The sequence below is a fragment of the Ascaphus truei genome, chromosome 13 (assembly GCF_040206685.1).
Source record: "Ascaphus truei isolate aAscTru1 chromosome 13, aAscTru1.hap1, whole genome shotgun sequence".
Lineage (NCBI taxonomy): Eukaryota > Metazoa > Chordata > Amphibia > Anura > Ascaphidae > Ascaphus > Ascaphus truei.
Window position 1 is genome coordinate 40652444 of NC_134495.1, and position 22982 is coordinate 40675425.

General features: G+C 46.3%; 1 protein-coding gene and 12 non-coding genes across 13 annotated transcripts in view; 7 read left to right on the top strand and 6 right to left on the bottom strand.

Annotated features, from left to right (window-relative positions):
* LOC142464645 (uncharacterized) overlaps positions 1-22982 on the bottom strand; it is a 755558-nt gene that overhangs the window by 137701 nt on the left and 594875 nt on the right.
* On the top strand, positions 1502-1573 carry TRNAF-GAA (transfer RNA phenylalanine (anticodon GAA)). Its single transcript has one exon. It is a non-coding gene; the product is annotated as a tRNA-Phe (tRNA).
* On the bottom strand, positions 2885-2956 carry TRNAE-UUC (transfer RNA glutamic acid (anticodon UUC)). The gene has a single exon. It is a non-coding gene; the product is annotated as a tRNA-Glu (tRNA).
* TRNAF-GAA (transfer RNA phenylalanine (anticodon GAA)) lies at positions 3438-3510 on the top strand. The gene has a single exon. It is a non-coding gene; the product is annotated as a tRNA-Phe (tRNA).
* Positions 4874-4945, bottom strand: TRNAE-UUC (transfer RNA glutamic acid (anticodon UUC)). Its single transcript has one exon. It is a non-coding gene; the product is annotated as a tRNA-Glu (tRNA).
* TRNAF-GAA (transfer RNA phenylalanine (anticodon GAA)) lies at positions 5418-5488 on the top strand. The gene has a single exon. It is a non-coding gene; the product is annotated as a tRNA-Phe (tRNA).
* On the bottom strand, positions 6977-7048 carry TRNAE-UUC (transfer RNA glutamic acid (anticodon UUC)). The gene has a single exon. It is a non-coding gene; the product is annotated as a tRNA-Glu (tRNA).
* Positions 7501-7573, top strand: TRNAF-GAA (transfer RNA phenylalanine (anticodon GAA)). Its single transcript has one exon. It is a non-coding gene; the product is annotated as a tRNA-Phe (tRNA).
* On the top strand, positions 15018-15090 carry TRNAF-GAA (transfer RNA phenylalanine (anticodon GAA)). The gene has a single exon. It is a non-coding gene; the product is annotated as a tRNA-Phe (tRNA).
* TRNAE-UUC (transfer RNA glutamic acid (anticodon UUC)) lies at positions 16478-16549 on the bottom strand. Its single transcript has one exon. It is a non-coding gene; the product is annotated as a tRNA-Glu (tRNA).
* TRNAF-GAA (transfer RNA phenylalanine (anticodon GAA)) lies at positions 17036-17108 on the top strand. Its single transcript has one exon. It is a non-coding gene; the product is annotated as a tRNA-Phe (tRNA).
* On the top strand, positions 18701-18773 carry TRNAF-GAA (transfer RNA phenylalanine (anticodon GAA)). Its single transcript has one exon. It is a non-coding gene; the product is annotated as a tRNA-Phe (tRNA).
* TRNAE-UUC (transfer RNA glutamic acid (anticodon UUC)) lies at positions 21310-21381 on the bottom strand. Its single transcript has one exon. It is a non-coding gene; the product is annotated as a tRNA-Glu (tRNA).

Consider the following 22982-nt stretch of genomic DNA (forward strand, 5'->3'; position numbering starts at 1 on the left):
ATGTTTTTTTTTATATTTTATGAAGACAGATATGTCACAAAATGTCCAGTCAGCCTGTGTGTTGATGTTACCATGTGTCTGTGATGTCAGAGACTATTTGTGACATCATCACATAGACTGTCTGGCAGGTGTAAAACTTTTAAATCCTGGAAGGAGAGAGAGAGAGAGAGAGAGAGAGAGAGAGAGAGAGAGATGAGAGAGAGGAGAGAGAGAGAGAGAGAGAGAGAGAGAGAGAGAGAGAGAGAGAGAGAGAGATGAGAGAGAGAGAGAGAGAGAGAGAGAGAGAGAGAGAGAGAGAGAGAGAGAGAGAGAGAGAGAGAGAGAGAGAGAGAGAGAGAGAGAGAGAGAGAGAGAGAGAGAGAGAGAGAGAGCAAGCAGCTCCTCCCTCCATGCAAATGATTTGAGTGAGAGAAGAGGAGCAGAGGGACAGCAGACTGTGCTGCTTCTAATGGGACAGGATTTGGGGTGCTGTTTCTTGCTGTATCTCCCCCCCTCCCACTGTCTCAGGTGAGAAAGTTTTCAAGTGAGAGGAAAGGAAGGGGAAATGTAGCTGAGGAAAGCTGGTCCTGTCTCTCTTGTTGGTAAAGAGGGGGTATCCAGAAAGAGGTAAGGAGATAGGTTTCTTTTAATTCAAGAAGGAGTGCCTGGTGGCCTAAAAGCTAGCATGCTCTGTCACACTACAGACCCTCCCTGCGTGTGTGTCTGTGTCTGCGGGGGGTATCTGTCCCCATCCATAGATATCAGGGGTGCTATTGTGTTTCCCAGACTAGCGCATTTTCTTCTTGGAATATTTCAATTGACATGCTCACTTAATACAATTCTTAACGTCATCTCCATAAGCCTTTCAGTTTTCTTATTAAATGAGCAAGCGCTCTATTTATGCAAATCTAAAATCAATGGGGGAAAAAATGAAATTCCTGTCAACCGTAGACTTAAGGCATGAACAGAAAAAGAATCAGATATGGATTTCAAAGCAAACATTTCCCTGACCGGGGACGAACCCGGGCCGCGGCGGTGAAAACGCCGAATCTAACACTAGACAATCAGGGAGGATGTGTAGATTCTGCTATCATTCTCCCCCAACCATCCACAGCCCCTGACTCAGAGCTATTTCCGATAACTAGGATTAAACAGCGCACGTTGACAGCCAGCCTTGGCCTGGAGAACTTGAAGCAACCAGCACTGACTGACAAACTTCCCCAAAAGAGGGGAATTAGCTCAAATGGTAGAGCGCTTGCTTAGCATGTAAGAGGTAGCGGGATCGATGCCTGCATTCTCCAAGTTTTTTGGTGTTTATATTTCCTGTGAAGGAAGCGCAATGTATATTCCCATTATGGTTACAAACTGGATGATACTGTACTTCCATTATGTCTCCTATTATTTTACCATGATATTTCTTAGAAATATCTAAAACGCTAACATTCTGCTCCAGACACCCTCCAGACACCCTCCAGACACCCTCCAGACACCCTCCAGACACCTTTCCAAACTCTCTCGCGCAGCCGAAATAGCTCAGTTGGGAGAGCGTTAGACTGAAGATCTAAGGTCCCTGGTTCGATCCCGGGTTTCGGCAGAGGTTTTTGTCAATCCCGACCGTTTATTCAATCGAAGCAATTGTTTGTCGACAAATATTTTATAAAGGATGCGATGTATGAAACAATAGCATTCAAATCAGTATTGCACATCTAGGTATTAGCCAAATAATAAAATACACAAGAGCAGCAAAGTGGATTGTGTACTTTATTTTGTATATTTGAGGCGGGCGGGCATCAAAATAACTAAACTAGTGCTAGGTTTTTTACCCCCTCCCTCTAAGCTCTGAGACATCAAGACAGGTGATATTTTCTCCAGCAGAGATCCAAGAGACACCCATTTCAGCTCATAGACTCAAGAGAAGAAGACGAAGACATACATAAAAACTTCTTGCATTATTGGTGATACTGCTGTGATTGTGACCATAGCATTAAACAACAACAGTTCACAGACTGGTGTTGACCAAAGTATTTAATAAGCAAATGCCAGCAAAGTTGCATGTGTTTGGCATGTTTTTTTTTATATTTTATGAAGACAGATATGGTCACAAATGTCCAGTCCAGCCTGTGTTGATGTACCATGTGTCTGTGATGTCAGAGACTATTTGTGACATCATCACATAGACTGTCTGGCAGGTGTAAAACTTTTTAATCCTGGAAGTAGAGAGACAGAGAGAAAGAGAGAGAGAGAGAGAGAGAGAGAGAGGAGAGAGAGAGAGAGAGAGAGAGAGTGAGAGCAAGCAGCTCCTCCCTCCCATGCAAATGATTTGAGTGAGAGAAGAGGAGCAGAGGGACAGCAGACTGTGCTGCTTCTAATGGGACAGGATTTGGGGTGCTGTTTCTTGCTGTATCTCCCCCCTCCCACTGTCTCAGGTGTAGAAAGTTTTCAAGTGAGAGGAAAGGAAGGGGAAATGTAAGCTGAGGAAAGCTGGTCCTGTCTCTCTTGTTGGTAAAGAGGGGGTATCCAGAAAGAGGTAAGGAGATAGGTTTCTTTTAATTCAAGAAGGAGTGCCTGGTGGCAAAGCTAGCGTGCTCTGTCACACTACAGACCCTCCTGCGTGTGTGTCTGTGTCTGTGTCTGCGGGGGGTATCTGTCCCATCCATAGATATCAGGGGTGCTATTGTGTTTCCCAGACTAGCGCATTTTCTTCTTGGAATATTTCAATTGACATGCTCACTTAATACAATTCTTAACGTCATCTCCATAAGCCTTTCAGTTTTCTTAATTAAATGAGCAAGCGCTCTATTTATGCAAATCTAAAATCAATGGGGGAAAAAATGAAATTCCTGTCAACCGTAGACTTAAGGCATGAACAGAAAAAGAATCAGATATGGATTTCAAAGCAATACATTTCCCTGACCGGGGATCGAACCCGGGCCGCGGCGGTGAAAACGCCGAATCCTAACCACTAGACAATCAGGGAGGATGTGTAGATTCTGCTATCATTCTCCCCCAACCATCCACAGCCCCTGGACTCAGAGCTATTTCCGATAACTAGGATTAAACAGCGCACGTTGACAGCCAGCCTTGGCCTGGAGAACTTGAAGCAACCAGCACTGACTGACAAACTTCCCCAAAAGAGGGAATTAGCTCAAATGGTAGAGCGCTTGCTTAGCATGTAAGAGGTAGCGGGATCGATGCCCGCATTCTCCAAGTTTTTTGGTGTTTATATTTCCTGTGAAGGAAGCGCAATGTATATTCCCATTATGGTTACAAACTGGATGATACTGTACTTCCATTATGTCTCCTATTATTTTACCATGATATTTCTTAGAAATATCTAAAACCGCTAACATTCTGCTCCAGACACCCTCAGACACCCTCCAGACACCCTCCAGACACCTCCAGACACCTCCAGACACCTCCAGACACCCTCCAGACACCTTTCCAAACTCTCTCGCGCAGCCGAAATAGCTCAGTTGGGAGAGCGTTAGACTGAAGATCTAAAGGTCCCTGGTTCGATCCCGGGTTTCGGCAGAGGTTTTTGTCAATCCCGACCGTTTATTCAATCGAAGCAATTGTTTGTCGACAAATATTTTATAAAGGATGCGATGTATGAAACAATAGCATTCAAAATCAGTATTGCACATCTAGGTATTAGCCAAATAATAAAAAACACAAGAGCAGGCAAAGTGGATTGTGTACTTTATTTTGTATATTTGAGGCGGGCGGGCATCAAAATAACTAAACTAGTGCTAGGTTTTTTACCCCCTCCCTCTAAGCTCTGAGACATCAAGACAGGTGAATATTTCTCCAGCAGAGATCCAAGAGACACCCATTTCAGCTCATAGACTCAAGAGAAGAAGACGAAGACATACATAAAAACTTCTTGCATTATTGGTGATACTGCTGTGATTGTGACCATAGCATTAAACAACAACAGTTCACAGACTGGTGTTGACCAAAGTATTTAATAAGCAAATGCCAGCAAAGTTGCATGTGTTTGCATGTTTTTTTTTTATATTTTATGAAGACAGATATGGTCACAAAATGTCCAGTCAGCCTGTGTGTTGATGTTACCATGTGTCTGTGAGGTCAGAGACTATTTGTGACATCATCACATAGACTGTCTGGCAGGTGGTAAAACTTTTAAATCCTGGAAGTAGAGAGACAGAGAGAAAGAGGGGGAGAGAGAGAGAGAGAGAGAGACGAGAGGGAGAGAGAGAGAGAGAAGAGAGAGAGAGAGAGAGAGAGAGAGAGAGAGAGAGAGAGAGAGAGAGGGAGAGCAAGCAGCTCCTCCCTCCCATGCAAATGATTTGAGGTGAGAGAAGAGGAGCAGATGGACAGCAGACTGTGCTGCTTCTAATGGACAGGATTTGGGGTGCTGTTTCTTGCTGTATCTCCCCCCCTCCCACTGTCTCAGGTGTAGAAAGTTTTCAAGTGAGAGGAAAGGAAGGGGAAAATGTAAGCTGAGGAAAGCTGGTCCTGTCTCTCTTGTTGGTAAAGAGGGGGTATCCAGAAAGAGGTAAGGAGATAGGTTTCTTTTAATTCAAGAAGGAGTGCCTGGTGGCAAAGCTAGCGTGCTCTGTCACACTACAGACCCTCCCTGCGTGTGTGTCTGTGTCTGTGTCTGCGGGGGTATCTGTCCATCCATAGATATCAGGGGTGCTATTGTGTTTCCAGACTCGCGCATTTTCTTCTTGGAATATTTCAATTGACATGCTCACTTAATACAATTCTTAACGTCATCTCCATAAGCCTTTCAGTTTTCTTAATTAAATGAGCAAGCGCTCTATTTATGCAAATCTAAAATCAATGGGGGAAAAAATGAAATTCCTGTCAACCGTAGACTTAAGGCATGAACAGAAAAAGAATCAGATATGGATTTCAAAGCAAACATTTCCCTGACCGGGGATCGAACCCGGGCCGCGGCGGTGAAAACGCCGAATCCTAACCACTAGACAATCAGGGAGGATGTGTAGATTCTGCTATCATTCTCCCCAACCATCCACAGCCCCTGGACTCAGAGCTATTTCGATAACTAGGATTAAACAGCGCACGTTGACAGCCAGCCTTGGCCTGGAGAACTTGAAGCAACCAGCACTGACTGACAAACTTCCCCAAAAGAGGGGAATTAGCTCAAATGGTAGAGCGCTTGCTTAGCATGTAAGAGGTAGCGGGATCGATGCCGCATTCTCCAAGTTTTTTGGTGTTTATATTTCCTGTGAAGGAAGCGCAATGTATATTCCCATTATGGTTACAAACTGGATGATACTGTACTTCCATTATGTCTCCTATTATTTTACCATGATATTCTTAGAATATCTAAAACCGCTAACATTCTGCTCCAGACACCCTCCAGGACACCCTCCAGACACCCTCCAGGACACCCTCCAGACACCCTCCAGACACCCTCCAGACACCTTTCCAAACCCTCTCGCGCAGCCGAAATAGCTCAGTGGAGAGCGTTAGACTGAAGATCTAAAGGTCCCTGGTTCGATCCCGGGTTTCGGCAGAGGTTTTTGTCAATCCCGACCGTTTATTGACCAACCCTTACAATATTTATAATCGAAGCAATTGTTTGTCGCCAAATATTTTATAAAGGATGCGATGTATGAAACAATAGCATTCAAAATCAGTATTGCACATCTAGGTATTAGCCAAATAATAAAATACACAAGAGCAGGCAAAGTGGATTGTGTACTTTATTTTGTATATTTGAGGGCGGCGGGCATCAAAATAACTAAACTAGTGCTAGGTTTTTACCCCTCCCTCTAAGCTCTGAGACATCAAGACAGGTGAATATTTTCTCCAGCAGAGATCCAAGAGACACCCATTTCAGCTCATAGACTCAAGAGAGAAGACGAAGACATACATAAAAACTTCTTGCATTATTGGTGATACTGCTGTGATTGTGACCATAGCATTAAACAACAACAGTTCACAGACTGGTGTTGACCAAAGTATTTAATAAGCAAATGCCAGCAAAGTTGCATGTGTTTGGCATGTTTTTTTTAATATTTTATGAAGACAGATATGGTCACAAAATGTCCAGTCAGCCTGTGTGTTGATGTTACCATGTGTCTGTGATGTCAGAGACTATTTTGACATCATCACATAGACTGTCTGGCAGGTGTAAAACTTTTAAATCCTGGAAGGAGAGAGAGAGAGAGAGAGAGAGAAGAGAGAGAGAGAGAGAGAGAGAGAGAGAGAGAGAGAGAGAGAGAGAGAGAGAGAGAGAGAGAGAGAGAGAGAGAGAGAGAGAGAGAGAGAGAGAGAGAGAGAGAGAGAGAGAGAGAGAGAGAGAGAGAGAGAGAGAGAGAGAGAGAGAGAGAGAGAGAGAGAGAGAGAGAGAGAGAGAGAGAGAGAGAGGGAGAGCAAGCAGCTCCTCCCTCCCATGCAAATGATTTGAGTGAGAGAAGAGGAGCAGAGGGACAGCAGACTGTGCTGCTTCTAATGGGACAGATTTGGGGTGCTGTTTCTTGCTGTATCTCCCCCCCTCCCACTGTCTCAGGTGTAGAAAGTTTTCAAGTGAGAGGAAAGGAAGGGAAAATGTAAGCTGAGGAAAGCTGGTCCTGTCTCTCTTGTTGGTAAAGAGGGGGTATCCAGAAAGAGGTAAGGAGATAGGTTTCTTTTAATTCAAGAAGGAGTGTCTGGTGGCAAAGCTAGCATGCTCTGTCACACTACAGACCCTCCCTCCCTCCCTGCGTGTGTCTGTGTCTGTGTCTGTGTCTGCGGGGGGTATCTGTCCCATCCATAGATATCAGGGGTGCTATTGTGTTTCCCAGACTAGCGCATTTTCTTCTTGGAATATTTCAATTGACATGCTCACTTAATACAATTCTTAACGTCATCTCCATAAGCCTTTCAGTTTTCTTAATTAAATGAGCAAGCGCTCTATTTATGCAAATCTAAAATCAATGGGGAAAAAATGAAATTCCTGTCAACCGTAGACTTAAGGCATGAACAGAAAAAGAATCAGATATGGATTTCAAGCAAACATTTCACTGACCGGGGATCGAACCCGGGCCGCGGCGGTGAAAACGCCGAATCCTAACCACTAGACAATCAGGGAGGATGTGTAGATTCTGCTTATCATTCTCCCCCAACCATCCACAGCCCCTGGACTCAGAGCTATTTCCGATAACTAGGATTAAACAGCGCACGTTGACAGCCAGCCTTGGCCTGGGAGAACTTGAAGCAACCAGCACTGACTGACAAACTTCCCAAAAGAGGGGAATTAGCTCAAATGGTAGAGCGCTTGCTTAGCATGTAAGAGGTAGCGGGATCGATGCCCGCATTCTCAAGTTTTTTGGTGTTTATATTTCCTGTGAAGGAAGCGCAATGTATATTCCCATTATGGTTACAAACTGGATGATACTGTACTTCCATTATGTCTCCTATTATTTTACCATGATATTTCTTAGAAATATCTAAAACCGCTAACATTCTGCTCCAGACACCCTCCAGACACCCTCCAGACACCCTCCAGACACCCTCCAGACACCTTTCAAACCCTCTCGCGCAGCCGAAATAGCTCAGTTGGAGAGCCGTTAGACTGAAGATCTAAAGGTCCCTGGTTCGATCCCGGGTTTCGGCAGAGGTTTTTGTCAATCCCGACCGTTTATTGACCAACCCTTACAAATATTTATAATCGAAGCAATTGTTTGTCGCAAATATTTTATAAAGGATGCGATGTATGAAACAATAGCATTCAAAATCAGTATTGCACATCTAGGTATTAGCCAAATAATAAAATACACAAGAGCAGGCAAAGTGGATTGTGTACTTTATTTTGTATATTTGAGGCGGGCGGGCATCAAATAACTAAACTAGTGCTAGGTTTTTACCCCCTCCCTCTAAGCTCTGAGACATCAAAAGAGGTGAATATTTTCTCCAGCAGAGATCCAAGAGACACCCATTTCAGCTCATAGACTCAAGAGAAGAGACGAAGACATACATAAAAACTTCTTGCATTATTGGTGTTACTGCTGTGATTGTGACCATAGCATTAAACAACAACAGTTCACAGACTGGTGTTGACCAAAGTATTTAATAAGCAAATGCCAGCAAAGTGCATGTGTTTGGCATGTTTTTTTTTATATTTTATGAAGACAGATATGGTCACAAATGTCCAGTCAGCCTGTGTGTTGATGTTACCATGTGTCTGTGATGTCAGAGACTATTTGTGACATCATCACATAGACTGTCTGGCAGGTGTACTGTCTGGCAGGTGTAAAACTTTTAAATCCTGGAAATAGAGAGACAGAGAGACAGAGAGAAAGAGAGAGAGAGAGAGAGGGGGGAGAGAGAGAGAGAGAGAGAGAGAGAGAGAGAGTGAGAGAGAGAGAGAGAGAGAGAGAAGAGAGAGCAAGCAGCTCCTCCCTCCCATGCAAATGATTTGAGTGAGAGAAGAGGAGCAGATGGACAGCAGACTGTGCTGCTTCTAATGGGACAGGATTGGGGTGCTGTTTCTTGCTGTATCTCCCCCCCTCCCACTGTCTCAGGTGTAGAAAGTTTTTGTAAGGAATCCACTACTGGCTTTGACTATTGCCTTGCAGACATGTGCAGTTGCAGGCTTCCTCTGGCAATCTATGGCACAGGTGCTGCCTCTCATTGCAGCTTCTGCCCTGTGCTACTTCATTGGAGGAGTTCTCACACACCCTCCTCCTGTGATTGGATCTCCGCCCTTTATATTCTAGGCGTTGGCTCTGAACCAGCGCCGAGCATAATTATTCCTACCTCTATGTTACTGTCTCTGCCACAAACCACCCCAGGCCTCTCTCCTAGCGTTCTTACCTTCCAAGTTCCTGAGTATCCAGAGGCCTGGTCCTGGACGTCTGTGCTGAAGCGTTGTTGCCAGCACTGGCCTGCTGCTATCTCCTTGCAGTGGCCTACCCTGGACGTCTGTGCTGAAGCGTTGATGCCAGCACTGGTACTGCTGCATTCCCTCCTAGCAGTAGCTACCCTTCCTGTCCTGTGGCCTGCTGCTATCTCCTTGCAGTGGCCTACCCTGGACGTCTGTGCTGAAGCGTTGATGCCAGCACTGGTACTGCTGCATTCCCTCCTAGCAGTAGCTACCCTTCCTGTCCTGTGGCCTGCCGCTATTCTCCTGTAGTGGCCTATCCTGGACGTCTGTGCTGAAGCGTTGATGCCAGCACTGGTACTGCTGCATTCCCTCCTAGCAGTGGCTACCCTTCCTTTCCTGCGGCCTGCTGCTATCTCCTTGCAGTGGCCTGCCCTGGACGTCTGTGCTGAAGCGTTGATGCCAGCACTGGCCTGCTGCTATTCTCCTGCAGTGGCCTACCCGGGACGTCTGTGCTGAAGCGTGTTGCCAGCACCGGTACCTGCTGCATTCCCTCCTAGCAGTGGCTACCCTTCCTTTCCTGCGGCTTGCTGCGATCCTCTTGCAGTGACCTGCCTTGGACTTCTGCGCTGAAGCGTTGGTTCTTCCCGACGCTGCCCTGCGGTGAACTTCGGCCAGCCTGCTGTCTCCTCCTGCTGAGATCGGCGTCATGGGCCGAGGCCGCTCCTCGCGCAGAAGCCACCCCCGCGCTCACGCTCCTAAGCTGAAGCGGGGAAATCCTGACTACCTGTTGCCGAACTCCTGCTTCCATAACGACGATGCTGCCTTCTCCAATCCTGACCCTGCGATGTACGACTACGAACTGCGCACTCCGGATCAGTCTGCGTGGACTCAGGTCGGTGATTATATAACCCCACCTCAGCCCCGCGGTCCGGTCCCGGTTTGTGGCGAGCATCGGCGTAACAGTATGCTCGGCCCGTTAAAACCGGACCGCGCCGTGGCGGGGGATGGCAATTTTCCAACTGAAGTTATGTCCCGTCCTGCGTATCAGTCCCACTATGAAGGCCAGTATTTGTGTGAAGTAATACCCCTGATGGATGAAATGTTTACCTATGAAGGTTTAACCCCTTTGCAAAGACAATGCCGTTGTGATCTCTTTATTAAGGCTTACTGTATCCTGAGCTTAAAACAGTCTCTAGCCGAATGTATTCGCTCCCCTGATTCCCCTTTAACCTGGGATAATGTGAACCCTATGGAACTGGCCGACGCCCAAGAGGCAATCTATGCCCTGGCCTCATCACTGGACATTCATCTAGTAGAACAGAGCGCCCTCCTCATGTTGGCTCAGTCTCAAGATACACTCCATGTATTTTCCTCAACACTAGACACTCACATAATAGAACAGGATCCCCTCCTTGCCAGCTATGCTGCTGCTTGGCAGATTCTCTGTGCTACCAGTCCTGTTACTAAACCTGTGGGGTTACCTCTCTCTCCTAAGAATGGTCAAACCATTTCTCTGTCGCTGCCCGCTAAGGAAGAAGCTGCCACGCTCCCTAATCCTGAGTTAACCTCCCTAAGTTCTGTCCCTGAGGTTATTTCGGTCTTAACCCCTGCTAGTCAGGCTTATGCGTTCCCCACTGTAAATCCCTGCAGTACCCAGGTCAGTGTGTCTTCCCTAGCACCAGAGAATGAATCCTGTTTGCCCTCTTTTCCTAAACCAAAAATTCTAAGCTCTGTTTCCGAGGTTTTTTCTGTATTAACCCCTGCTAGTCTGCTCTGTGAGGTTCCTACTGCTAACCCTAGTATTCCGCAGTCTAATGATAGGTTCCTAGGGCAAGAGGCAGAACCCCCTATGACCCCACTCTCGGAGACTAGCTTCTATTTCTCTGATTCTCAGGTACAGAGTAATTTAACCCTTGGGGTTTTTCCTATGTTAACCCCTGCAGGTCAGCCCTGTGAACCTTCCTTGGTAGATCCCTTTAGTTCGTCAGTCAGGGGCACCTCCTTAGCCTCAGAGGATCAACCCCTTTTGTCCTCTGACTCGGCTAAAATTCTCGGGGCTATGCCCCCTGAACTTTCGGCAATAATACTGGCTCCAGTAAAAAGTATTCTGGAGCCGTTTGTTTCTCTAAACCTGTTCGCAGAATCCCTACTCCTAGGTATTTCACTCACCCCGTCTGCCACTCAGAGAGCTGAGACCCCTGCTTCTGAGCATAGACCCCTTTTCGTGGAATCTGTTGTCGTTTCTGAAGTCCCAGACACTCTTTCCCAAATACCCACTTCAGAGGCCAGCACAGTCGTGGTTGCCCCACTTGCACTGTCTGAGTTCTCCTTTTCCCAAATCCTAGGGTTTAAAGCGAACAGTACATATTATTCTCCTTTCCAAGTGACCCCTTCTGAGATCAGCGTATCTGCTGTTGCTTCCTCAGTACCATTAAAGTTAGGGCCCTTCTTTTTGAATGATCAGGCTTTCAAGTTTGAGACTCCCTTTATCCCTGACTTTGTAAAACTGCAGTCCCTTCTCACTGTAGTTAAAAGTTCTCCAGCAGCCGCTGAGTTAAGCTTTGCCGCTGCCAAATCTTCTGTTATAGAAGCAACCTTGCCTAGCTTACTTCTGTCTGCCCTATCTGTGATGCCTATCACCTTTACTAAAATTTCTGTTTTGCAAGGTATTTCTCCTAGTAAATCTGTGATACCTGCCATTCCTTTAATCAGTTCCAAAACCCCTGTCACTAAGTCTCCCATGGAGTCTGATGCCCTCACTAGGGATTCTCAGGGACCCAATTCTGTAACAAGCAAGATGTCTCTTGTGTCTGTTGGAGAGTTTACCCCAGTTTCTCTCACGGATCATGCCACAGCCTCCGGGATGATCAAAAATGACTTTAAGTCTGGGATGCCCATTCCTGCAATAATACTGTTTCACGCTGATTCGCCCACAGTATTCGGGGTATCCACTACTGACTGTATGTCTACTACCACGAACTCAGGGGTATCGCATTTGGAACTTTCCCTTTTTTCAGAAGATACCGTCTTTAAAATGGACTTATATTTCTCTGTGTCTTCCACAATACTTGGGGTACTTGCTATTGACTGTCCTGTCCCAAGACTAGGGTTACCTCTCAAAAAGGTGCCTGGAGCTACCGATGTTAAAAACCCTATGTTTAAAACAGTAACAATTTGCATTGCTTCTCCCACAGTATCATGTGAGACCTGGGTACCTGGGACCTCCACTCCGAAGCCAAGCTCTAGTTCTCTGTCTTCTTTCTCTGTGTTGGAGGCACCCAGCTTTAACCCCAAGACTTTTTTCCCTAAGGTCGATGCACCGCTTAACCGCCTGCCTTGTTTTTTGGATAAAATCTGTTTTCTCACCTTTCAAACAGACTCCTTACTCGCAGGTCTCTGTGCGGTGCCCAAAGTGCCCAATCTGTATGGCAATTGGCCTCTCCCTAAGACGAAGACACCCTTACTGGACCTCGTCGCTTTACCTGAAGCGTCCGTTCCTGTTCTCTATGGGTCCACTATGGGTATAGACATGCTTATTATGTCCTTCGCCAAGGCCACAATTTCGGATTTGATTCTCTCTAAAGATCACAAACCAAAGGAAGCGGATCCTTCTTCAACTGCCAGTACCATGAGTTGCATACACACTGCTACAGACTCTCGCAAATTGCTTGGGATAGCAACCCTGCTTGGTATCAAAAGTACCGCTGCAATAGTGTGTAGTGAACCCTCCCGCCCCATTCCCTTGCTAACAACCACCCGGAATTCCTTGGAAGCTAAAGACTCTCGCAACTTCCTCCGTGCTGATTTCACCAAAGACATTGCCTTCTCTGAAGGTCCCTCTGCCATTTTTGTCCAACAATCTGTGTCCTGTGTCCCGTACTCTTGGACTATTACTATGCACCGGACACCTGGCTACTGTCCTTCCGATGTTCCCATTCCGGAGCCCTCAGGTCCCATTGTCCATGTACCAAGAACTGCAGTACCACCGCTGTCTTTCATGGCACTCGCCAATGTACATCTGGATTGTGGACCTAATTCTCGCCGGAGACACTTCAGGAACAACTCAATGTCTCCCAGACCTATGAATGGTCCTGTTCACCCAGGCTTTTCACCCAGTGGTGGGGGTACTGTAAGGAATTCCAACAAACTATGGGCTTTCAACGCCACCTCTCGCCTAAGGAGGTTTAGGAACAATTCCATGTCCCCCAAATCTGTGATGGATCTTGTTCGTCCGGAGGTCTCACCTGAAGGGGGGGGTACTGTAAGGAATCCACTACTGGCTTTGACTATTGCCTTGCAGACATGTGCAGTTGCAGGCTTCCTCTGGCAATCTATGGCACAGGTGCTGCCTCTCATTGCAGCTTCTGCCCTGTGCTACTTCATTGGAGGAGTTCTCACACACCCTCCTCCTGTGATTGGATCTCCGCCCTTTATATTCTAGGCGTTGGCTCTGAACCAGCGCCGAGCATAATTATTCCTACCTCTATGTTACTGTCTCTGCCACAAACCACCCCAGGCCTCTCTCCTAGCGTTCTTACCTTCCAAGTTCCTGAGTATCCAGAGGCCTGGTCCTGGACGTCTGTGCTGAAGCGTTGTTGCCAGCACTGGCCTGCTGCTATCTCCTTGCAGTGGCCTACCCTGGACGTCTGTGCTGAAGCGTTGATGCCAGCACTGGTACTGCTGCATTCCCTCCTAGCAGTAGCTACCCTTCCTGTCCTGTGGCCTGCTGCTATCTCCTTGCAGTGGCCTACCCTGGACGTCTGTGCTGAAGCGTTGATGCCAGCACTGGTACTGCTGCATTCCCTCCTAGCAGTAGCTACCCTTCCTGTCCTGTGGCCTGCCGCTATTCTCCTGTAGTGGCCTATCCTGGACGTCTGTGCTGAAGCGTTGATGCCAGCACTGGTACTGCTGCATTCCCTCCTAGCAGTGGCTACCCTTCCTTTCCTGCGGCCTGCTGCTATCTCCTTGCAGTGGCCTGCCCTGGACATCTGTGCTGAAGCGTTGATGCCAGCACTGGCCTGCTGCTATTCTCCTGCAGTGGCCTACCCGGGACGTCTGTGCTGAAGCGTGTTGCCAGCACCGGTACCTGCTGCATTCCCTCCTAGCAGTGGCTACCCTTCCTTTCCTGCGGCTTGCTGCGATCCTCTTGCAGTGACCTGCCTTGGACTTCTGCGCTGAAGCGTTGGTTCTTCCCGACGCTGCCCTGCGGTGAACTTCGGCCAGCCTGCTGTCTCCTCCTGCTGAGATCGGCGTCATGGGCCGAGGCCGCTCCTCGCGCAGAAGCCACCCCCGCGCTCACGCTCCTAAGCTGAAGCGGGGAAATCCTGACTACCTGTTGCCGAACTCCTGCTTCCATAACGACGATGCTGCCTTCTCCAATCCTGACCCTGCGATGTACGACTACGAACTGCGCACTCCGGATCAGTCTGCATGGACTCAGGTCGGTGATTATATAACCCCACCTCAGCCCCGCGGTCCGGTCCCGGTTTGTGGCGAGCATCGGCGTAACAGTTTTCAAGTGAGAGGAAAGGAAGGGGAAAATGTAAGCTGAGGAAAGCTGGTCCTGTCTCTCTTGTTGGTAAAGAGGGGGTATCCAGAAAGAGGTAAGGAGATAGGTTTCTTTTAATTCAAGAAGGAGTGCCTGGTGGCAAAGCTAGCGTGCTCTGTCACACTACAGACCCTCCCTGCGTGTGTGTCTGTGTCTGTGTCTGCGGGGGGTATCTGTCCCATCCATAGATATCAGGGGTGCTATTGTGTTTCCCAGACTAGCGCATTTTCTTCTTGGAATATTTCAATTGACATGCTCACTTAATACAATTCTTAACGTCATCTCCATAAGCCTTTCAGTTTTCTTAATTAAATGAGCAAGCGCTCTATTTATGCAAATCTAAAATCAATGGGGGAAAAAATGAAATTCCTGTCAACCGTAGACTTAAGGCATGAACAGAAAAAGAATCAAGTTTTTTGGTGTTTATATTTCCTGTGAAGGAAGCGCAATGTATATTCCCATTATGGTTACAAACTGGATGATACTGTACTTCCATTATGTCTCCTATTATTTTACCATGATATTTCTTAGAAATATCTAAAACCGCTAACATTCTGCTTCAGACACCCTCCAGACGCCCTCCAGACGCCCTCCAGACGCCCTCCAGACGCCCTCCAGACGCCCTCCAGACGCCCTCCAGACGCCCTCCAGACGCCCTCCAGACACCTTTCCAAACCCTCTCGCGCAGCCGAAATAGCTCAGTTGGGAGAGCGTTAGACTGAAGATCTAAAGGTCCCTGGTTCGATCCCGGGTTTCGGCAGAGGTTTTTGTCAATCCCGACCGTTTATTGACCAACCCTTACAATATTTATAATCGAAGCAATTGTTTGTCGCCAAAATTTTTATAAAGGATGCGATGTATGAAACAATAGCATTCAAAATCAGTATTGCACATCTAGGTATTAGCCAAATAATAAAATACACAAGAGCAGGCAAAGTGGATTGTGTACTTTATTTTGTTTATTTGAGGCGGGTGGGCATAAAAATTACTCAACTAGTGCTAGGTTTTTTACCCCCTCCCTCTAAGCTCTGAGACATCAAGACAGGTGAATATTTTCTCCAGCAGAGATCCAAGAGACACCCATTTCAGCTCATAGACTCAAGAGAAGAAGACGAAGACATACATAAAACCTTCTTGCATTATTGGTGATACTACTGTGATTGTGACCATAGCATTAAACAACAACAGTTCACAGACTGGTGTTGGCCAAAGTATTTAATAAGCAAATGCCTGCAAAGTTGCATTTGTTTGGCATGTTTTTTTTATATATTTTATGAAGACAGATATGGTCACGAAATATCCAGTCAGCCTGTGTGTTGATGTTAGCATGTGTCTGTGATGTCAGAGACTATTTGTGACATCATCACATAGACTGTCTGGCAGGTGTAAAACTTTTAAATCCTGGAAATAGAGAGACAGAGAGACAGAGAGAAAGAGAGAGAGAGAGAGAGAGAGAGAGAGAGAGAGAGAGAGAGAGAGAGAGAGAGAGAGAGAGAGAGAGAGAGAGAGAGAGAGAGAGAGAGCAAGCAGCTCCTCCCTCCCATGCAAATGACTTGAGTGAGAGAAAAGGAGAAGAGGGACAGCAGACTGTGCTGCTGCTTCTAATGGGACAGGATTTGGGGTGCTGTTTCTTGCTGTATCTCCCCCCCTCCCACTGTCTCAGGTGTAGAACGTTTTCAAGTGAGAGGAAAGGAAGGGGAAAATGTAAGCTGAGGAAAGCTGGTCCTGTCTCTCTTGTTGGTAAAGAGGGGGTATCCAGAAAGAGGTAAGGAGATAGGTATCTTTTAATTCAAGAAGGAGTGCCTGGTGGCAAAGCTAGCATGCTCTGTCACACTACAGACCCTCCCTCCCTGCGTGTGTGTCTGTGTCTGTGTCTGCGGGGGGTATCTGTCCCATCCATAGATATCAGGGGTGCTATTGTGTTTCCCAGACTAGCGCATTTTCTTCTTGGAATATTTCAATTGACATGCTCACTTAATACAATTCTTAACGTCATCTCCATAAGCCTTTCAGTTTTCTTAATTAAATGAGCAAGCGCTCTATTTATGCAAATCTAAAATCAATGGGGGAAAAAATGAAATTCCTGTCAACAGTAGACTTAAGGCATGAACAGAAAAAGAATCAGATATGGATTTCAAAGCAAACATTTCCCTGACCGGGGATCGAACCCGGGCCGCGGCGGTGAAAACGCCAAATCCTAACCACTAGACAATCAGGGAGGATGTGTAGATTCTGCTATCATTCTCCCCCAACCATCCACAGCCCCTGGACTCAGAGCTATTTCCGATAACTAGGATTAAACAGCGCACGTTGACAGCCAGCCTTGGCCTGGAGAACTTGAAGCAACCAGCACTGACTGACAAACTTCCCCAAAAGAGGGGAATTAGCTCAAATGGTAGAGCGCTTGCTTAGCATGTAAGAGGTAGCGGGATCGATGCCCGCATTCTCCAAGTTTTTTGGTGTTTATATTTCCTGTGAAGGAAGCGCAATGTATATTCCCATTATGGTTACAAACTGGATGATACTGTACTTCCATTATGTCTCCTATTATTTTACCATGATATTTCTTAGAAATATCTAAAACCGCTAACATTCTGCTCCAGACACCCTCCAGACACCCTCCAGACACCCTCCAGACACCCTCCAGACACCCTCCAGACACCCTCCAGACACCCTCCAGACACCTTTCCAAACCCTCTCGCGCAGCCGAAATAGCTCAGTTGGGAGAGCGTTAGACTGAAGATCTAAAGGTCCCTGGTTCGATCCCGGGTTTCGGCAGAGGTTTTTGTCAATCCCGACCGTTTATTGACCAACCCTTACAATATTTATAATCGAAGCAATTGTTTGTCGCCAAATATTTTATAAAGGATGCGATGTATGAAACAATAGCATTCAAAATCAGTATTGCACATCTAGGTATTAGCCAAATAATAAAATACACAAGAGCAGGCAAAGTGGATTGTGTACTTTATTTTGTTTATTTGAGGCGGGCGGGCATCAAAATAACTAAACTAGTGCTAGGTTTTTTACCCCCTCCCTCTAAGCTCTGAGACATCAAGACAGGTGAATATTTTCTCCAGCAGAGATCCAAGAGACACCCATTTCAGCTCATAGACTCAAGAGAAGAAGACGAAGACATACATAAAACCTTCTTGCATTATTGGTGATACTGCTGTGATTGTGACCATAGCATTAAACAACAACAGTTCACAGACTGGTGTTGACCAAAGTATTTAATAAGCAAATGCCAGCAAAGTTGCATGTGTTTGGCATGTTTTTTTTTATATTTTATGAAGACAGATATGGTCACAAAATGTCCAGTCAGCCTGTGTGTTGATGTTACCATGTGTCTGTGATGTCAGAGACTATTTGTGACATCATCACATAGACTGTCTGGCAGGTGTAAAACTTTTAAATCCTGGAAGTAGAGAGACAGAGAGACAGAGAGAAAGAGAGAGAGAGAGAGAGAGAGAGAGACAGAGAGAGAGAGAGAGAGAGAGAGAGAGAGAGAGAGAGAGAGAGAGAGAGAGAGCAAGCAGCTCCTCCCTCCCATGCAAATGATTTGAGTGAGAGAAGAGGAGCAGATGGACAGCAGACTGTGCTGCTTCTAATGGGACAGGATTTGGGGTGCTGTTTCTTGCTGTATCTCCCCCCCTCCCACTGTCTCAGGTGTAGAAAGTTTTCAAGTGAGAGGAAAGGAAGGGGAAAATGTAAGCTGAGGAAAGCTGGTCCTGTCTCTCTTGTTGGTAAAGAGGGGGTATCCAGAAAGAGGTAAGGAGATAGGTTTCTTTTAATTCAAGAAGGAGTGCCTGGTGGCAAAGCTAGCGTGCTCTGTCACACTACAGACCCTCCCTGCGTGTGTGTCTGTGTCTGTGTCTGCGGGGGGTATCTGTCCCATCCATAGATATCAGGGGTGCTATTGTGTTTCCCAGACTAGCGCATTTTCTTCTTGGAATATTTCAATTGACATGCTCACTTAATACAATTCTTAACGTCATCTCCATAAGCCTTTCAGTTTTCTTAATTAAATGAGCAAGCGCTCTATTTATGCAAATCTAAAATCAATGGGGGAAAAAATGAAATTCCTGTCAACCGTAGACTTAAGGCATGAACAGAAAAAGAATCAAGTTTTTTGGTGTTTATATTTCCTGTGAAGGAAGCGCAATGTATATTCCCATTATGGTTACAAACTGGATGATACTGTACTTCCATTATGTCTCCTATTATTTTACCATGATATTTCTTAGAAATATCTAAAACCGCTAACATTCTGCTTCAGACGCCCTCCAGACGCCCTCCAGACGCCCTCCAGACGCCCTCCAGACGCCCTCCAGACGCCCTCCAGACACCTTTCCAAACCCTCTCGCGCAGCCGAAATAGCTCAGTTGGGAGAGCGTTAGACTGAAGATCTAAAGGTCCCTGGTTCGATCCCGGGTTTCGGCAGAGGTTTTTGTCAATCCCGACCGTTTATTGACCAACCCTTACAATATTTATAATCGAAGCAATTGTTTGTCGCCAAAATTTTTATAAAGGATGCGATGTATGAAACAATAGCATTCAAAATCAGTATTGCACATCTAGGTATTAGCCAAATAATAAAATACACAAGAGCAGGCAAAGTGGATTGTGTACTTTATTTTGTTTATTTGAGGCGGGTGGGCATAAAAATAACTCAACTAGTGCTAGGTTTTTTACCCCCTCCCTCTAAGCTCTGAGACATCAAGACAGGTGAATATTTTCTCCAGCAGAGATCCAAGAGACACCCATTTCAGCTCATAGACTCAAGAGAAGAAGACGAAGACATACATAAAACCTTCTTGCATTATTGGTGATACTACTGTGATTGTGACCATAGCATTAAACAACAACAGTTCACAGACTGGTGTTGGCCAAAGTATTTAATAAGCAAATGCCAGCAAAGTTGCATTTGTTTGGCATGTTTTTTTTATATATTTTATGAAGACAGATATGGTCACAAAATATCCAGTCAGCCTGTGTGTTGATGTTAGCATGTGTCTGTGATGTCAGAGACTATTTGTGACATCATCACATAGACTGTCTGGCAGGTGTAAAACTTTTAAATCCTGGAAATAGAGAGACAGAGAGACAGAGAGAAAGAGAGAGAGAGAGAGAGAGAGAGAGAGAGAGAGAGAGCAAGCAGCTCCTCCCTCCCATGCAAATGACTTGAGTGAGAGAAGAGGAGAAGAGGGACAGCAGACTGTGCTGCTGCTTCTAATGGGACAGGATTTGGGGTGCTGTTTCTTGCTGTATCTCCCCCCCTCCCACTGTCTCAGGTGTAGAACGTTTTCAAGTGAGAGGAAAGGAAGGGGAAAATGTAAGCTGAGGAAAGCTGGTCCTGTCTCTCTTGTTGGTAAAGAGGGGGTATCCAGAAAGAGGTAAGGAGATAGGTTTCTTTTAATTCAAGAAGGAGTGCCTGGTGGCAAAGCTAGCGTGCTCTGTCACACTACAGACCCTCCCTGCGTGTGTGTCTGTGTCTGCGGGGGGTATCTGTCCCATCCATAGATATCAGGGGTGCTATTGTGTTTCCCAGACTAGCGCATTTTCTTCTTGGAATATTTCAATTGACATGCTCACTTAATACAATTCTTAACGTCATCTCCATAAGCCTTTCAGTTTTCTTAATTAAATGAGCAAGCGCTCTATTTATGCAAATCTAAAATCAATGGGGGGAAAAATGAAATTTCGGCTGCGCGAGAGGGGATGCGATGTATGAAACAATAGCATTCAAAATCAGTATTGCACATCTAGGTATTAGCCAAATAATAAAATACACGAGAGCAGGCAAAGTGGATTGTGTACTTTATTTTGTTTATTTGAGGCGGGCGGGCATCAAAATAACTAAACTAGTGCTAGGTTTTTTACCCCCTCCCTCTAAGCTCTGAGACATCAAGACAGGTGAATATTTTCTCCAGCAGAGATCCAAGAGACACCCATTTCAGCTCATAGACTCAAGAGAAGAAGACGAAGACATACATAAAAACTTCTTGCATTATTGGTGATACTGCTGTGATTGTGACCATAGCATTAAACAACAACAGTTCACAGACTGGTGTTGACCAAAGTATTTAATAAGCAAATGCCAGCAAAGTTGCATGTGTTTGGCATGTTTTTTTTTATATTTTATGAAGACAGATATGGTCACAAAATGTCCAGTCAGCCTGTGTGTTGATGTTACCATGTGTCTGTGATGTCAGAGACTATTTGTGACATCATCACATAGACTGTCTGGCAGGTGTAAAACTTTTAAATCCTGGAAGTAGAGAGACAGAGAGAAAGAGAGAGAGAGAGAGAGAGAGAGAGAGAGAGAGAGAGAGAGAGGAGAGAGAGAGAGAGAGAGAGAGAGGGAGAGCAAGCAGCTCCTCCCTCCCATGCAAATGATTTGAGTGAGAGAAGAGGAGCAGAGGGACAGCAGACTGTGCTGCTTCTAATGGGACAGGATTTGGGGTGCTGTTTCTTGCTGTATCTCCCCCCCTCCCACTGTCTCAGGTGTAGAAAGTTTTCAAGTGAGAGGAAAGGAAGGGGAAAATGTAAGCTGAGGAAAGCTGGTCCTGTCTCTCTTGTTGGTAAAGAGGGGGTATCCAGAAAGAGGTAAGGAGATAGGTTTCTTTTAATTCAAGAAGGAGTGCCTGGTGGCAAAGCTAGCGTGCTCTGTCACACTACAGACCTTGTGTGTCTGTGTCTGTGTCTGCGGGGGGTATCTGTCCCATCCATAGATATCAGGGGTGCTATTGTGTTTCCCAGACTAGCGCATTTTCTTCTTGGAATATTTCAATTGACATGCTCACTTAATACAATTCTTAACGTCATCTCCATAAGCCTTTCAGTTTTCTTAATTAAATGAGCAAGCGCTCTATTTATGCAAATCTAAAATCAATGGGGGAAAAAATGAAATTCCTGTCAACCGTAGACTTAAGGCATGAACAGAAAAAGAATCAGATATGGATTTCAAAGCAAAAATTTCTCTGACCGGGGATCGAACCCGGGCCGCGGCGGTGAAAACGCCGAATCCTAACCACTAGACAATCAGGGAGGATGTGTAGATTCTGCTATCATTCTCCCCCAACCATCCACAGCCCCTGGACTCAGAGCTATTTCCAATAACTAGGATTAAACAGCGCACGTTGACAGCCAGCCTTGGCCTGCAGAACTTGAAGCAACCAGCACTGACTGACAAACTTCCCCAAAAGAGGGGAATTAGCTCAAATGGTAGAGCGCTTGCTTAGCATGTAAGAGGTAGCGGGATCGATGCCCGCATTCTCCAAGTTTTTTGGTGTTTATATTTCCTGTGAAGGAAGCGCAATGTACAGTATATTCCCATTATGGTCACAAACTGGATGATACTGTACTTCCATTATGTCTCTTATTATTTTCCCATGATATTTCTTAGACATACAGTATCTAAAACCGCTAACATTCTGCTTCAGGTCCCGGAGGAGATAGTGGACTGCGAGGAATTTACCTCAAGATGGCTAGAATCCATGCTTCCAGACAGCGCTAAAGAAGCATTAGCCATGGATAGATGCCACAGAGCGCTACGATCCAGTCCGATGCAGACCGAACAGCCCAGTGACATTATAATCTGGCTGCACTACTTCACTAACAAAGAGGCAGAATTGCGCAAAACGAGGGCCCTGCCAGTGGTGGAATTTGAAGGCAATAGGATGCTGATTTTCCAAGACCTGTCACTGGTCACCCTAGCCAGACTACGCAACCTATTACCCATCACCAAGGCATTGAGGGACCAGGACATCCGCTACAGGTGGACCTTCCCATTCGGTTTGATGGCGGTGAGGAACGGGAATGTCCATCACAATGAAAGATCCAGCGGAGTGCCCGGCTTTCCTGGCCAAGTTAGGCCTTAAAGGAGCCCCGGTCGGAGGGGAAGAGGCAGAAGAGGCCGGTCGGGTAGCAGTTACCCGCAGTATTGTTAATAAAGTTATAAAGTTGCAAAAGTTACCTTGCCTGTTGATGTTATGGGGTTTGGGGAATAGTTGCCAGGAAAAATCACGAAGAAGAAGGGGAGCTGAACGGCCTGTAATTAAACCCTGATGTTCTAACAAACTAATGCAGAGATAATTGTCCCTGTTAAAATAGAAGTGAAAACATACCTGTGATCCCAGACCTGATGGATGAAGGAAGTTGGCGGAATCTGTGGAGTCCCCTCGGAGCTTGAGACGCAGAACGTGGAAGAAAAGAGAAGGCGGGAAGAGAACGCGCGCTCACCTCCTCCCTGGTGCGACGGCAGATCCAAGATGGTGGCCGCTGGAAACCAGAAGTACATCATAGCATGGAGGCGGGCAAAACGGCGCCATCTTGGAGGGGGCAAGGTCGGAGTGGAAAGCCCGGACATACGTCAGGAGGCGACAAGAGGCGGAAGGACACCAGCCGACAGCAGGGGAAGGAAGCGCCGGACAGAAGAAATTCAGAACGCAATTGAGGATGGGGGGAAGAGTCAGTGACGGAAGGATGGGAAAGGCTAGTGGAATCGAGAAAGGTTGGGCGCAGGAGAGAGGAGGCATGAGAAAGAGGAAGGATAAGAGAGAGGTGGGAGAATGAGAGGGGAGGGGAAGGGAATGGGATAGGAGAGGGAAAACAACAGGAGAGAGGGGGAAGGACATAGAGGAGGAATCA